Source organism: Mesocricetus auratus, unplaced genomic scaffold, assembly GCF_017639785.1.
Source record: "Mesocricetus auratus isolate SY011 unplaced genomic scaffold, BCM_Maur_2.0 Super-Scaffold_2245, whole genome shotgun sequence".
Classification (NCBI taxonomy): Eukaryota; Metazoa; Chordata; class Mammalia; order Rodentia; family Cricetidae; genus Mesocricetus; species Mesocricetus auratus.
The window spans coordinates 52,436,236-52,453,862 of record NW_024429180.1 but is presented as its reverse complement, the minus strand read 5'-3'; the positions used below and the strand labels follow the sequence as shown (position 1 = coordinate 52,453,862).

The 17,627-nt window shown below is 41.3% G+C and overlaps 1 long non-coding RNA gene and 1 pseudogene across 1 annotated transcript; one reads left to right on the top strand and one right to left on the bottom strand.

Moving 5' to 3' along the window:
- The first annotated feature begins 226 nt into the window (after positions 1 to 226).
- On the top strand, positions 227 to 9,044 carry LOC121137017. Its single transcript, XR_005874231.1, has 2 exons — positions 227 to 1,942; positions 6,944 to 9,044. It is a non-coding gene; the product is annotated as an uncharacterized LOC121137017 (long non-coding RNA).
- Positions 4,608 to 16,343, bottom strand: LOC121136944 (annotated as a pseudogene).
- Positions 16,344 to 17,627: the final 1,284 nt, after the last annotated feature.

The following is a 17,627-nucleotide window of genomic DNA, read 5'->3' as shown; positions in this document are numbered from 1 at the left end:
AATAGCCAGAACCTGGAAACAACCTAGATGTCCCTCAATCAAGGAATAGATAAAGAAAATGTGGTACACTTACACAATGGAGTATTACTCAACTGTAAGAAACAAGGACACCAGGAAATTTGCAAGCAAATGAATGGAACTAGAAAAAAAAAGATCCTGAGTGAGGTAACCCAGACCCAGAAAGACAAACATGGTATGCACTCACTCATAAGTGGATATTAGCTGTAAAGTAAAGGATAACCATGCTACAATCCATAGCCCTAGAGAGACTAGTTAAAAAGAAGGAGAAGGAAGTGCCCCGAGGACTCAGCAAAGAACCCTGGAGAAACATCAGACACTGAGGGTTGATTGCTCACTGAAGTCTTGTGAATTCTGGGAGCTACAGTAATGACTGGTCTAGCATGAAACGTCCACCAGTGCAGCAGCAGCATGAAAGTTATGGGAGTAACCAAGCTCTTCCTGATTGTATTTTAAATGCTACACCACAAGGCCAAATTCATGCCTGCAACTGTTAATTGTTCACAAATCTATGGCTGGCTAGGTCATATACTCTAGAGGAAAACTAACATGCTAAATAGACATAGTGACCCAATCCCCTCTACTTTCTTATCTTCATACCCATAGGTTAATGTATCTCTCAACGCTCCTCAGAGAAACTTCTCTTTGCAATAGGTGGTGAATAATACAGTGACACACACTGGCCAAGAGGCAGAGAACAAGAGACTGAGTGCTCACCTCTAACTGGGACATCTATGCCACATTCCCTCCTTTCCAAGTCCCAGGGACCATTGCAGAAGAGAAAGAAGAAATATTGCAAGAGCAATAAGTAGTGTGCATCCGTATGCAGAAAAACCATTTTCTGGACACAACAGGACTACTGCACACATGAACTTAAAGCAGCAATGACTACATGCACAAGACGTGCACACGATCAAGTCAGTCAAAATCCCAGCAAGAATGGGAGAAGAGGCTGTCCGAGTTAGTGTTTCTACTGCTATGAAACACCATTACCAAAAGCAAGATGGAGAGGAAAGGGTTTATTCACCTTACACTTCTCCATCATAATCCATCACTTCTAGAAGAGTAACCAATGCTCTTAACCATTGAGCCATCTCTCCAGCTCCTATCTGCCTTTTAAAAACAGGTAAGTTTCACCTATAAAGTATTCATGAAAAAAATTAAAACAACTCCCTAGTTCCAATCATGATCCTTAAAAAACTATAAGGCCAAACGAACAAACTAAAATGACATAATGGAAATGCAATCAGAAAGGCAGACATCAGGGAGGTTTACAGAATGCAATTACCTAGGGCTGAGGAGATGACTCAGTGAATAGGAGTTCTTGTTGCCTAAGTATGATAATCTGAGTTCAGACCCCACATGTGACCCTGCATGCATGCCTGCAACCCCACTCCTCATAGGAGAGAAGACAGATCCCGAGAGCTAGTAGGCCAGCCAATTTAACAAAAAAAATAAAAACAAAACACTAATGACACATGACACTGTCTCAAAGAATAAAATGGAAAGCAATGGAGCAGGGCGCCACATGTACTCTCTGGCTTCTCCATTTGCACACACAGGCACACATGTCTAAATACATAAATGAACACACACAATGCAGCCAAATAACTTTAACTAAAGGAAAGAAAAAATAACCTAATTCTTTCAACAAACTTAATAAAGAGGGAAGCAGATGGCAGAAACCTATAGATTAAAAGATTTAAATAGCAGGGAAAGAACCATATTTCGATACTGCTTTGAACAAGCTGTTTTTAAGAGGTTATTATAGGATAATTGGGGAGACAAACCGTGGCTGTTTCATTCCACTCAAGGGCTATAGGCCAGCACAGTGTCCAACACCATCAATGCAACATTCAGCATGGGATGCTGAGGCAGGAGGATTGCGAGGCCTTCAAGCAAGCCTGAACTACAGAACTATATGGTGAGTCTCTGTCTCTCTCCCCCTTGGTCCATCTCTCATTAATTTATTACAAAACAAAATCAACCATTGAGGGTAGTGTGTAGCATACAACTAGAGTTCTGGCTAGTCACATGGAGAGATCACCGCCTCCATTCAAGACCAATCTGGCAGACAAACGTAGTAAGACCCCACTAAGGAGACACCCCACACACACAAACACACAAATGTGGTGATATCTTTCTTGCACAAATAAAGGCTATGTGAAGATCAGAGAATGGATGTTGCCACTAGCTAACCATAGAGGTCTAGAGGTCTGGAGGTCTGTACAGACAGACAAAAAGTGACATAGCTGGGCAGAAGCAGGACGCATGTAGGGACAAACAGGAAATCGCTTCCCTTCTCTGCTGAGAGGCTTAAGAGGTAAGGTATGTTGTAGCTTGCTCCTTGTCTCTGACCCCCAGACAGGCTTTATTTGTGCAAGAAAGGTATGACCAGACACATAAATAAAACAAAAAACATTAAAGATCCAAGTACTTATTCTTTCTTTTTCCCTCTCTATTTTCTTTTGTGGCATTACTAAGGATTGAACCTTAGTAACTGGACTATACCCCCAGCCCTCGTACAGTATTCTACATGAAGTGTGTTTCTATCCAGTGAGAAGAAAGGAATTCATTTATAAAAGAAGGGTTAAACATAAGCTTGCACTTGCAAGAACGTGAAGTAAGCTAAGGAAGAACCAAGATTCAAGAACTTGGGCAATGTGAAGAGTAAGGGTTCAAACACTTAAAGTCTTAGGGGCACCCAGGGAGTTTAGCCAACCACTGGCACAAGAGACACAGGACATAAAGGACAGCAATCTCAGAGTTCTAATGCCCTGTCCACATGCTGTGTGTCCCAAGTCCCTATCTGTCCAGGACCCATATATTTGCTCATCTACTAGCACAGTACCAGTTAAATCCCAAGAACACAGAACAAAATGCTAAGAGTCAAACTAAATTTAATGTCAGAATAGTGTTGTGTTAAGTTTCCTCTGAGATTGAAACATTTCATCCTACGGGGAAGCGCCTTAAACAGGAAGGTAAACAACTCAAAACTGCTTCAGGAAGTCCCTGAGACCTAGAAGAACAACAACTCCCACTATGCTGTCCTATGAATTCCACTCCCTTCCTTACCTTGGGGTGTGTGTGCACACATGCATGTGCACACATGCAGGCATACGTACAAAATAAACTAATTTTTAAACACAAAAAGTAGCAAAACTCCCTTAAAAACTAAGAAATAAGCCAGGCAGTGGATGCACACACCTTTAATTCCAGCACTCAGGAGGCAGAGGCAGGGAGTCTCTGTGATTTCAAGACAAGCCTGCTTTACAAAAGAGCTAGTTCCAGGACAGCCTCCAAAGCCACAAAGAAACCGTCTCCAAAAACAAAACAGACATAAACAAACAGACAAACAAAACAAAAAACTAAGAAATAAAGCCACACAAATCAAAACAAAATCATTCAGAACCCAGAAGCCTCTTAGCAGACCTTCTTAGAACTGTTTGATGTACCTCTCAACACTAGGAAGCCTCAAAATTTAAACTCCTAACTGTTGGTGTCTTCTTCTGGGAGCAGGAAGAATAGAAAGTCTAATGTCAGTGACAAGCCGCTTAACAAGTTTACAATCAGTTTTTAAGCAGTAATCCCTCAGGGAAATGTACATTCCTCCCTGATCCTTCTGAGAACAATACAATATCCAAGGCTTCTGTGGGTGAACTTTTCAGTTCTGCACACCATCTTTTATCACCTCCCAATTTATGTGCCACAAGCAGTCTGATTTCTTCCTCTTAAACATGGGTGTGACTGTTATCCATGACCAGCTAGGTCGTAACAAGCAATGTGACTTATAGCTGACTCCTAGGTGTGTGCTTTGCCCTGGACTCCAACCTAGGAACTCAATCATTGTTGCAAAGAGGCTCAGATCATGCATTGGTGCTCCAATAGATGATTCTAACTATTGAATTTAATGTAAGTGAACAAATTCTCAAATGATCCTGGCAATAGTGACACTGCCCAGATAATTCTGGGTGTGTGTGTGTGTGTGTGTGTGTGTGTGTGTGTGTGTGTGTGTGTGTACAGGGAGCTCTTGTTGCATACCAGGAGCAACCACCAGGACAGTTAGCAACCATTGAAAATATCTTCAAACATTACCAAATGTCCTCCACAAGAGGAGCAATTGCCCCTCGTGGAGAATTACTGCCTATAGACATTGTTGAATGGAGACAAACCAACTCCCCCATTCTGCCTGTGTTCCAAGCATAGAGAGACTCAGAATAACCATGAGACAGGGTATCATGTGGTGCTCAGGATGCTTTAGAACTCAGGACTCAGGCTTCTCCTGCCTCAGGTTCCTGAGACACAGAGACTGAGCTATACACTCAATCACATGCAGCTTATTGCTTCAGTCATAAAGTTTGGGTCAGACTTGTTAAATAGCAGCAGATGCCATGGTTTATTGCTCTGTGTGCCTGGGACACTGTCCCATTTCTAAAACCACCTCTTACGTTGCCTGAGGAAGATGGGTAGCTTCCCACAATTACCTTATAACAGGGTCTCCCTATAGTCCAGGATGGCCTCAACTCTAAATTCTCCTGCCTCAGCCTTACAAGTGCTGGGATTACAAAAGATGCAATCCATGTCAGGTCCATAATTGTAAAATTTTTATTTATCATTACCATGTGTAAGTGCAGCTGTATATGTGTATATATCCATGGAGGTCAAAGCACAACACTCAGAAATCTTTCCACACTGGGATCCAAGAATCTAACTCAGGCTCTCAGGTTTCTATATGAAAAAATTTTAACATGTGGAGTCATCTTACCAGCTCCCCACAAATTATAACCAAAGCTTATATCATTTGGCTTTTCATTTTCAGATATTATATGTACCAAAGAAGGGAATTCCTGTAATTATTACAGGACAACAGACAACAGGTCAACCTTAGGATCAGACACACTTTGGACAAAATCCTATATGACATGTGATCTGTTTCATTTCATTGTGATCCCAGTTCAAAGGTTCTCTCTCTCCAGAGAGCCCCTTACATTTAACACAGCACCTTACACCATTCTTTCCTTATTATGCCTAGGACTTAGGTGGTATGTGACATAGTCAGAAGTCAAGAAACACGTGCTAAACAATGGGCTTATTAGAGCTCCCCCACATTTCTTAAAGCCTGGTGTCCAACGGACACTCCAAAACTGAAGCGAAAGTATTCTTTAAAAGGTCTTTAAAAGTTTCCACATTGTATGATTCACATTTTATTTTCATTAACTAAAATATTTGAGCTGGGTGCAGTGGCACATGCCTTTAATCCCAGAACTCAAGAGGCAGAGGCAGACGGATCTCTGTGTTTGAGGTCAGTCTAGACAGCAAGCTGAGTTCCAGGACAGCCAGAGATGTTACACAGAGAGTTTCTGTCTCGAATAAAACAAACAAACAAAAAACAAAACAATTTTGGGCAGTTGTTTAAATGGTACTTCTGACATTTAAGCTTAACTGTCAAAAGATATGGCACTGTCACAGAAATTAAAGACGGAGACATGTAACTAAAGAGACTCAGTTCTTTACAAGCCAAGGTGTTTAAATAAAGACATGTCAGACAAAAGCCAGGTATAGAACTGTTCCTGGTATTACAGCATTCATGTCTACTGCCCCCTCCCTAGGCCTGTCTCATCTCTAGAGAATCCATCTCTCTGGAAGCAGCTGCTTAAATGTAACGAGTGTATTAACGACACCTCTGAGAACTGGGTGGAATGGAAAGGAAGGAGGCTGCCCACTTCACCTTCTGTCCTAACTGTTGTCCTCCATACTGCATGTGTATTGCCCAATTAAATTTCAATTATAAGCGTAGGATTGGGAGCTGGGTTTGGTGGCGTAAACCTTTAATCCCAGCACTCGGGAGGCAGAGGTAGGCCGATGTCTGTGAGTTCGAAGCCAGTCTGGTCTACAAGAGCTAGTTCCAGGACAGCCTCCAAACCACAGAGAAACCCTGTCTCAAACCCACCCCCAAAAAGAATAGGATTGGGGGAGGCCAGAAAAATCTCCAAAACAATATGGACTACTGCCATGCTCTTGGTTGCCTGCCAGAACACCAAGGTGGACCTTATGGCTGAAGACACCACATACTGCACTCACTGAACTTAGGAGAGATTAACCTGGTGCTTACCAGGAAGCCTCTTTCCTGAAGGCTGGCTCTCACAGTGCTGAGGGTGCCATGCAAGCTGCTGAGGGAGAAAAGTTATCCACAGCCCTGGAGAGCTGTAAAGACTGAAAACCACAACGACAGGGCCAGCATGATACCCTCAAGAAGCTGGGCACAGTGGTACACACCTTTAACTCCAGTACTGGGGGGGGGTGGAGGCAGGTTGTGTGTCTATGTTCTTGGTGTGTTTGTAATAGGAATAACCATAGAAGGGATCATGAATTCAAGAGAGGGTGACAAGGGGAAGACAGGAGGTCTTGGGGTGTAGAAACAAAGCAGATACAGTATTCATGTATAAAATCCTAAAAAACAATACAAGAACTACTCAAATATCCTAATAAGAACCTGATACATATGACTTATTTTAATTGGCTTGACATTAATTTTTTATTCTGTTCATTTTTCAGACAGGATTTTTTTGATCTTTAAAAATAAAAAAACAGGGCTTGTCTGTGTATCCCTGGCTATACTGGAACTCACTGAGATCTGCCTGTCTCTGCCTCCCAAGTGCTGGTTTAAAGGCATAGGTCATCACTGCCCAGACTGACATTAATTTTAAAATACACACACACACACACAAACCTACTGGTACCCCTTGATTGTCATTGGCAATGATAATACATGGCTGATTGAGTCTGGGAAAGGTTTCTGCAGCATAAATAAGATAATACTCCATCTATAGAGTTCAAGTCACTATCCTCCAACGTTCTGCTATGTCTAAGTTGTAATGTCTTTCATTACTATTACTAATAAATTTCATTACTATGTCTTTCACAGTAATGTCTAAATATTTACCAGGCTGAGAAAAAAAGAATTTGCATCAGGTACTGTGCAAGTGTCTGAAGAGCTGGGGCTCCTCCAAGATGGTCCATGTCCAGGAGAGACACAAGACTCTGGAGGCACATAAGGGCTCTACACTGAGTAGTGTTCAATCTTCAAAGAAAGTGAACAGCGTTGTTTCTGTAAACTAGTACACTGGAATGCTATGGGTCAAGTGACTTTTACTACCATTACTGTTGACTTTGGTGTAGCATCTTGCCTTGTACCACAGGCTATCCTGGAGCTCACTGTCAAGTCTGCATTGGCTCTGACTCTGTGATCCTCTTGAATACAGGGATTAGACTTATGAGCCTCCATGTATAAACTTCAGATTAAGAGTTCCTACAAGTTCAAGGGGATCTGGTCACAAAGAATAATGTGACCTGTTAATCTGCCAATCAAAGTACCTGAGAACTCAAGGGCTTTGAGTGCACCTCCCTGTGAGTCCTAAATCTCTATTCAGCCTTGAATAGCAAACTCCTTCCATTTATTTTTTCATTTGAATTTATAGTTTGCTGTCCCAGGGACTGATCCCAAGGCACCATTCATACTAGACAAGCACTCTACCCTGAACTTGGCCACTTTTGACTTTTAAAATATCTGATGACAGGGTCTCAATAAGCTTCCTGAACTTATGATCAGCCCTGGGCAGTTGAGATTACAGACCCCCACCCCAGGCCTGGTTTCTTTCTTGCTTCTTCATAGAGGAGCCACTTGGTATGTGTCCTGAGTGTGCTTAGATGTGTCTTTGTGGAAATGGAACCACAGAGTACACATTTTATGTCTTATTCATTCTGTTCAACACAGTAAATTCTGCTGTGTTGTGAGTGGTTCCAGTTCAGATCCTTTTTACTGCTGAATGTAAACTTCTTATACATATGACCATGAACAGACAACGAGGCTGTTTCCAAGTTGGGACAACTATGACCCACACTGCTGTGAAGATTCATTCTCACACTGGTATCCAAGCACACTGGGCACAAACTTCTCCTGGCTGGTCTTGGGAGCATTTTCTAGTCAATATTACAACACTTCACATAATGACAAAATGATGTTTTGTTTCTGAACACTGAAAAGTTCTTACTTTTTAATCAAAGTTTTCCAAGTAGGGTTCCTAGATCATATGTCAACAGCAATACTGTTTGGTGATGCAGTTTTCTCAAACACCCAGGTTTGAAATGGAAACAGGAAAAGATAGAAGGGAAACTGTCTTAAATGGGACTTTTCTCTTAGTTTACAAATTATCAGGGTCAGAGCACGTGTGTATTTCTAGTTCTGTCAGTTCTGCTTTACACCCAAGCTGCCAGTTTCTGCTCTGCAAGTAAACGGCTCCCACCAGCCATTCCGACTCCCCACCCGGAGGCCAGGGTAATACTAGATGACCTTCTTTGGGATGAGGCAGTTGGTAAGAGCAGTGTGAATCTCATGGGACAGCAGCTGCCCACTGCACTCATTGAAGGAGTTTTCCATAAAGGCTTCACTTTCATCACTACTACAAAGCTCTTACCATTCATCATCAGAGAGATCTGAGGAAAAAAGAGCAAACAAGGCATTACTGGGGTATCAAAGAAACTCTCACGGAAGCTGCCCTTGGTATGAGGAGTGGGAGCCAGGTGGGGGAATGTCCAGTGTACGTTGGGAGCAAACCTTTACTGCAGCACATGTTGACAGTAACTTCCAGAGCAGTCTGCTGAGCTGCCAGCAATGCCATGATGTCTCTCAGTTCCTTGTCAGTAGACTAAAGAAATAAAAATAAATAAGAAAAATCAGGTATCTTTCATATCAGTTTTTTTCTTAGTGTCCAACTAGCTCTTGTACATCAGGCTGGTCTGGAACTCACAGAGATCTGCCTACCTCTGCCTCTGCCTCTGAGTACTTTGATTAAAGGCATGTACTACTCCCACCTGGCCTAAACCTTAATTCTTAAATTGCCTGTAAAAAATCAGCCACACTGATATCCTATGGTGAGTGGCATAACCTTGAAAATGACATGTACTTTGTTGTTTACAAATTCAAACTGTTTTTAATGACTAAATAAAATTTCACTAATTGGATCTACTATAACTAAACAAACATTCCATTGATGTGAATATTTTAGATTATAGCCACTCTTCCATACCTCCCGGTTCTATAATCATGGTGTTAATGAATTTCCATCTTTTTTGCCTTGTTAAAAATTCTTACTATATTGTAGTGCCAAGGGAAGGAGGGGCTCAAATCCCAGGGCTCAACCTTCCTGTCTCAGCCATAAGTATCTGGGACACAGACTATGGCCACCTAACTAACCCAAGACCAGAAACACCTGGAGGAAAACTGCATCTGCCCTTGTAAGTATTCTATAAGTTATATAATTCTGTGTGTGTGTGTGTGTGTGTGTGTGTATAAATAAATTACACTTATCTAAGAGGGTTGGAGATGTAACTCAGTGTTAAAGTGCTTGCCAAGAATGTGCAAAACCCTGGGTCTGATCCTCAGCACTAAATGCAATTAAGTAAACTAGCAAAAAAAATCCCATCTTATCCAACATTGTATCACATGTTGTTAAGAATTCAAAGATGTCCCAGCATGTAGCTCGGTTGGTAGAATGCTTGCCTATCATGCACAAAACCTTGGGTTTCTCTGTGTAACAGTTCTGGCTATTCTGGAACTTTCTCTATAGACCAAGATGGCCTCAAACTCACAGATATTCACCTGCTTCTGCCTCCTGATTGCTGGGATTAAAGGGGTGTGCCGCCGCCACCACCCGGCTGCAACTGAAGGTTTTAAATTGGCAGGACACCATCAGAATACACAAGGCAGTGGGAAGGACCTCAGTTTACTGTGAGTTTGTGCTCTGTGCACATGTGACTATGATATCTAACACTCTACTCACACCTAAATGCTGGTTGGCTAGGTGACTTACATGTTAACTATCTAAGGTAAGAGTTAAAACTTTAAAGGCAAATTTTGCTTTGAGGAAACACTGTCTTATGAACTCAAAATTTTTATTTCTCTTTTACTGTGCCAGTATCAAACTCAGGACCTTAAACAATGTGTGCTGTGTTCAAAGAGGAGGTGCTATGATTTTTAATGTATTTTTTGGTCTTTAAGAAATTTGAGGATAGAATGGCCTTCTTGGCTTAACACAATTCTTTGTTCATATGTACCCATTCTACATTTTAAAAGCCTGATTTCCTTAAAGCACTAAGATTAAATTATGCAGGTGAGAGAGGTGGTTCAGTAGTTACAGGTTCTTGCTGCCAAGTATGATGATCTGAGCTCACTCTCCACGTCCCACATGATAGAAAAAGAGAACTGACTCTGTCACCTCCACAGGTTTTATGGCATGCACATGACTCCTCCCTACCAATAAAATGTATTAATTTTTAAGAAACATAAAACTATGACTCATAAGTCTTCAAGATCACAAGAGTTGGGCATGGGGATCCCACCTATAGGGAAGATAAAATAAAACAAAGAAGCAAGCAATCATAATATACTAGAAAATACTTTGATATATTCAACTTAAAGAATTCTAATATAAACTGTAAGATGTTGATTCAAGACAATTAGTTTCAATTCCTTTCATATGAGTCAAGACAAGCCACCCCTGGCACTGTCCCATGAGAGAATGTGAACAGTATACTCCTTGCCTAGGCTTATCATCTTTCTTTAGCAGCCTCCTGCTCTTCCTGCCAACTGAGTGAGCTCTCTAAAGATTACTATGTTTTCACAATTCTATCTCTTACTTCACCATTTCACACAGCTCAGTTGGCCCTGTGTCATCTCCAACAGCTTTCTCCTTTGCTCTCCCATCTGGGATTAATTAGATGTGCCAGTTTAAAGAAATGACAGGAATTTGGTCCCAATTCTGTTCTTTGCATAGAGCTCACAACCACAGGCTTACATGTCTGTAAATTTCTGAAAAAGAGGAATCCCGAGTACAGATACATGTCTGTATTCTTGAAAAAGAGGAATTCCCGAGTACAGAAAACATGAACTGAAGAGCAGCATAGAAGTATGTGCCTTCCCAACTGGGTCTTCTCTGCCTTCCTATGTTCTCACTTCCTGGAGGAAAACATTCTCCAGAAGCATGGATCATCTACACTTTCTCAGCTGAAATAACTGTGCACCATGCACCCTCACCACAATACCACACTAACATAAAGCACACTACACATTCCCTAGCCTCTCCTGCTCAGGCTGATGGCAATGGGGGAATGCTTTGGCCTATTGCTAAAGATAAACACTAGAGTAAAGGATAAGAATTCAAGTGACAAACTGAGTGGAGTAAAATCAGTGTGAAGACAGCCTGGGAGGCAATGGATAACTGAAATGGACAGAGGCAGAAGACAGGCTGGTATTTGGGTTAGGTTGCATCAACTGAAAGCTCCCACACAGAAAGGTTTCATTTTAGACGAGAGATTTTTGTTTGTTTCTTCTACAGGGGTACATTTCTAATGCTATAATGAGAATCAACAGGAAAAATATGAGTTTTCCAAAAACTTGGCTGTAGTATTTTTATAATGCTAAGGACACCTGGCAAAAGAAATAGATGTATTAATTCATGTTGAACACCATGCTCACTTACTAGAAGTAAATCAAAAATAAATGTTTTCCTTCTGATTTTTTTACGAGAAATTTCTTCCATTTCATCATCTTCAACTAAATCATCACCATTAGCATCTGTTAGTATGTCCTCAGTTTCTAAAGCTGTTTTCAACCGATGGGTTTCAGCCTCTTTCATCCGAATGCCTGTTTCGGCAGCATTCATCAAGAACTTCAGACAAGATCGTTAGTATGGCATTTATGATTTCTGCCTGACTCTTAGATGGAATAATGTCTTTTAGGTTCCATATTGAACCTGGGAAACAGTAATAAAGTCAAATAATGAAGACAGAGGAGCTGCCTGTGGAATCTTAATTAAAAACTGGATTCTGATACTGACAGGGTAATATATAGACTGATTCTGGTATAATAAAGGGAAATGCTAAATACTGAAAATAAAGTATAACTAAATGGAACATAGTATTTTTTAGTAGTGAGGGGAAATAACTATAACTAAATGGAAAAACATAATATTATATAGTGGTGAGGGGAAAAAGTGTTTTCACAGGGCTGAGTCTTTAGGCTTTGGTGTAATTTCAAAACATCTAACCCAATTGCATTTGTTCATCCTGCCTTGGTACACAACATCTTTCTCTGGTATAAACAGTGACTACCCAGAGACACTGATAAAGTTTCTTTTAGAATGAAAGGAGGCACCTCATTTTCCTCCATCTTCATCTAAGCCACTCTTCTCTGCAGCTTCTTGTATCCTAAGTGTACCGGGATGTTATTAACACTCCAATATCTCCTGTAGAAAACTGACTAAAAGTTCTTGGCTTTTTCCTTTCAAAATAAAATTGTGCTTCCAGGAAGAAACCAGAATCATTTTTAAAGTGAATGCAGGCTATGAGGATGTAACTTAGATGATAGAACGCTTGCCTAGCATTCACAAAGCCCTGGGTTCATCCCCTAGGACTGCAAAGCAGGGCTGATGCTGTACACCAGCGATCCTAGCATTCGAGAGATGGAGGCTCAGAAAACCAAGGAGGGGGAGCAGAGTTAGGAAAGGTTCTCATTCAGAGAATAAAGTCTCATTTTGGAGGATGAAGAGATCTTGAAATTCGGCTATGCAACAACATGCTTTGTATTATACCATGTGGGGTAAGTTCACACAACCACACACACCTATATTAATAAAAAAAGATAAGCAGGGCAGTGGTGGTGCACACCTTTAATCCTAGCTCTCTGGAGGCAAAAGCAAACAGACCTCAAAGTCTGAGGTCAGTCTGGTCTACAGATCAAATTTCAAAATAGCCAGGGCTATAGAGAAATCCTGTATTGAAAAAACAAACAAACAAAAAAATCCAAAAGAAACAATTGTTTATAAATGCAAACATGTATTCTAGAAGTCTCCATAACTATGGGAAACCATGTCAGTTGAAGGTCTCTGCTCGCTGGGCATAGTGGTGCCCACCTTTAATCCCAGCACCCAGGAGGCAGAGCCAGGAGGATCTCTGTAAATTGGAGGCCAGCCTTACAGGACAGCCAGAGCTACACAGAGAAACCCTGCCTTGAAAACCCCTGCCCCCAAAAAGGTCTCTGCTCTGATACTAAGGTTTTTCAGACCAGACAGAGCACAGAGCTGGCACTGTAAAATGAAGGAAGAGTAAATCTTGTCCCCCACTTCTGTCCATTACAAGTTACTAGACATTTGGATGAACCTTACCTGCTACCAGTGTCTTTAGCAGAATATATTCCATAGAGGTAACAGGACAAAGCAAAGCAGACTCCAGCACATGCAGTGCTGTGCCATCCAAATACTTTAGGATCTCTGGGTTATCTTCAGTAACTGTCTGCAAGCAATATGCTATGAGATAACTCAACAATTTTAGGATAATGCACACCGATATAACTCATACAGAAATGTACATTTTTACAACTTCTAGACACATCTGCTTATATATATGAATATATACATATATATACATATATATGCTTTAATTCAAGATTGTACACAAAAAAGATGATTAACAACTACAGGGCCAGATATCTGAATTTTGTCTTCTTTAAATTTCTAATGCTTTACAGAACTATACTCTCATAGACTACAACTTAAAGGCAGTTAAATGTTGTAGCAATGTTCAATTACAATCACTATTAATATCTATACTTTATCCTCACCTTATACATTTATCATAGGCCAGTGTCATGGAGTTTATGACCAAGGTCTAGTCCATATACGACATGCTTAACAGCAGCCTGTTCTTGTTGGCTTTGGGGAATGTCCTGGAACTCACTCTGTAGATCAGGCTGACCTCGAACTCACAGAGATCCGCCGGCCTCTGCCTCCCGAGTGCTGGGATTAAAGTCGTGCTCCACCAACGACCGGCGTGGTGTCCTTTTCTGACAAAACACTGTATACATAATATATAAATAAATCTTTAAAAACTTATTTTAGGTATTTAGTAATATAATCAAAATTATTTTTTAAGCTAAGAATAAATTAAACACAATTCCTTACTCTGTATTTCCAGAAAGAAATATATTATTCTGGTACTTTTATAAAAATAACATAAAACCAAAACCAAAATGTTAGAAAGGATTTCATATCTGTGTTTTTATTTGACTGGTCCATGCAAGCTGATGCACTTGCATGGAGCACATGGAGAGTAAACTGTGTAAGTCACATGCCACTTTTCAAGATAGGGCAGCACTGCACACATTTTAAAAGGTTTTCCAGCAAAGTTTTGGGGACAGCTTCTTCCTAAACAACAACAAAATTGTTACTTATGTATCTAACCAATCAAAGCTTACAGATTATGGTTACAGCTTTACAAAGACAGCTAATAAAAATCATTTAAAAGTCCTGTTCCCGGGTTGGAGAGATAGCTCAGAGGTTAAGAGCATTGACTATTCTTTGAGAGGTCTTGAGTTCAACTCCTAGCAACCACATGGTGGCTCACAACCATCTATAATGAGATCTGGCACCCTCTGCTGGTCTGCAGGCATACATGCAGGAAGAACTCTGTGTACATAGTAAAAAATAAATCTTGAAAAATACAAAGTCCTAACCCTTGACTTCAGTAGTGCTTTTTTGGTCCTGCAGCCTGAGCCAAACCCTGAAATAAGATATGTCTTTGCAGGGCTGAGATGGCTCAGTAGACTAAAGAGCACATGCTGCTGTTGCAGAAGACTGGAGTTCAGTTCTCAGTACATGGTGGCTTACAACGGTCCATAACTCCAATTCTAGTCACCCCAGTACCCTCTGCTGCCCTCCTTGGTACTAGGCATGCACACTTGAAAGGAAAATGCTCAGGAGGCAGAGGTGGGTGGATCTCTGTGAGTCTGAGAACAGTCTGGTCTACAGAGCTAGTTCTAGACTGCCTCCAAAGCTACAGAGAAAACCTGTCTCAAAAAAATTCATGTATCGTGTGTGTGTGTGTGTGTGTGTGTGTGTGTGTGTGTGTGTGTGTGTGGACATGATATGTATAGGAATGCATGCAACAGCACAAATGCACAGGTCAGAAAACTCTGTGGAGTCCATCGGCCCCTTCCCCATTTAAATGGCTTCTGAGGATGAAACTAAGTCTAATGTCTACTGCAAGCACCCAGACATCTTGCTAGCCCATAATTTTCTTTTCTTAAGCACTTCTTTGTAATACATTGTTGACAGTGTCAAGTAACACATTTAAAAGTTGTCTAAACACAGAAATCTTATGGCTGAGTAAAACATGCCTTTCTCAGTCCAAATTATTAAATGAAAGGAAGTCATTCCCACTTTAGGAATAAAGTTATCAGCTGCACTGCATTTTCCCTTAGAAAGCAATTGGCAACTTACTTCTCCAGCATCCAGTGGCAGGTTGTAAGCAATGAATATACTCAAGTCTTCTTTCAAAAGCTTTGAGATCTAGACAAAGAGAGTTCAGTTCTCTACCTGTGCTTGCCAGTCTGAACTTAAGTGAAATTTAGGTCGATAACTGCTACGGGTCTTACACATCAAACCACGTGTCATGCATTGTTTGCTTATGATGACAGTTTTAAGTAAACAGCAAAACCATCACTTTTCATTAATTCCAATTTATGGAAACCAGTTGGTCTACTTTTAGAAGCTTGAAAAAATGGTAGTGGAAGACCATTCAGAGCCATAAGCTGGAATTGGGGGAGTTGCAAACAAAAGGACCAAAACCTGGCTGAATTCTAATTCTGTGGAACCAATTCTACTTGACTGCAATTATGCGATTCAGGCTCTAGTTCTTATTATTAATTGATGGTTATGTAGTATGGGCTTACTAGACTTCCGTGGACAGATAACAGGCTGTGCAAAGATACTCCCTACCCTCCTTGATATGGGCTACCAGTGACCGTGCAGGCAGCAGCACAGCACCTACCCCTTGTGCCGTGACAGGGCGTACCTCTGAATGAAGTGGGTGCTATTTCCACAGTGAAGGCCAAGAGCACGTGGGAACCTGGGCAATTACTGTAAACCGAGGAAGAAATTAGGGTTCTGGCTCTAGGGGCTGTCAGACTTTAAAAAAAAAAAGAAAGAAAAGAAAAGAAAAAAAGAAAAAGAAAACAGATCCACAGTCCACAACACTAAGGACTACACAATGAGAAGGGCCCCAGCCCGAGCCAGGAGAACGAGGCACCCTCCCGGGCCTGCCCTCGCTGGCCCACCTGCCTCGGGGAAGGGCGGCCACACACTCCACCTTCTGCCTGATCCATGAGTTCATGTCGGGCAGCACCTCCAGTCACCACCAAGGCCCAGTCCACATCGCAGCCCTCAGTCCCCACCAACTCCCACCTCTAACCACTCCCCTCAACCCCTCCCCTTCGCACCGCCCATTTTCTAGAAACGCTGATTTTACTGAGTGTCTTTGTCAGACCTCTTAACTAAAGTAGTTTTCTATTGGCTAATTTCAACAAACGCCTTCAGGGACCTAGGGTTAGAAGGTCAGCGGGGAAGGGCCAAGAACAGCAGGCAGTCAGGCTGTGATAGCCATGGCGCCACCTCCTGCGTCGGGAAGGAACTGCAGGCTGGCCAAGCGTTCTTCACTTCTACACATTTATTTGGTTTCTTTTTCAGTTCTTTCACTTTCTAAACAGCAATTGAGCGCCCACTACTTTCTGGGAAGTGTTCTGTTGCTAAGGGTAGATCAACAAGCTATCCTTGCCCTCAAGAAACTAAAATATGTTCAGTGGTAAGTAACTAGAAGCCCTCAAAATAGATTTCTTGATTAATGTTACCTCTTTTCTTAGATATCCACCTCCTTCAAGAAGGGTTTTCACTCTTACTTATTTTCCTCTTATGTCATCCTATATTCATAAGTAATAAGGAAAGCAAGGTGCAAGACTCAGTAAATATAACAAAAAATATGTACAGGGTTAGCAAAATGCATATTTGATTATAATGTTCTGTTTATTTCCTGGCAGTCATTGATTCATTCAAGAAGTATTTATTGCATGACACACCAAGCATTGTATTTATCCAAGATATGATTATGACCAATATAGATAAGCCTGCAATCCTCACAGTGAAAGGTTGCAGGGAGCAATAGCATGACAGCAAGCAATTGATTTCAGATAAGAGTGGTTCTCCAGAGGAGACAATAGATAACACGATGATGAAAACTGTCGTGTTTTAAAAATTGATACATTATGTATTTTACTCACCTTCAGACTTCCTCGGATGACACGAGTCTACTCCTGACTTGTTTACAGATCCCTCTACTGCAGTGCCCTTTCCTGAAGTTTTTCATTTACAGAGCCCTCGCTGAACCAAACCCTTTGTTTGCATGATCTCATTGAAAGTTTTTAAGATGATTTTGTTCTCTTGTTTGTATTTATTTCATTTTATTTTTCTGAGACAGGGTTTCTCTGTGTAGCTTTGGAGCCTATTCTGGAACTCAATTTGTAGAACAGGCTGGCCTCGAACACACAGCTCCACCTGCCTCCCAAGTGCTGGGATTAAAGGTGTGCACCACCACTGCCTTTTGAGATCAAGTCATTTTCTATAGAATAAGCGGGCCGTGAACCTGCTGTGTACACCACACTGGCTTCAAACTTGCAGTCCCTCCTGCTTAAGTGCTGGGACTGCAGGTGGTGTAGGGAAAAGGGT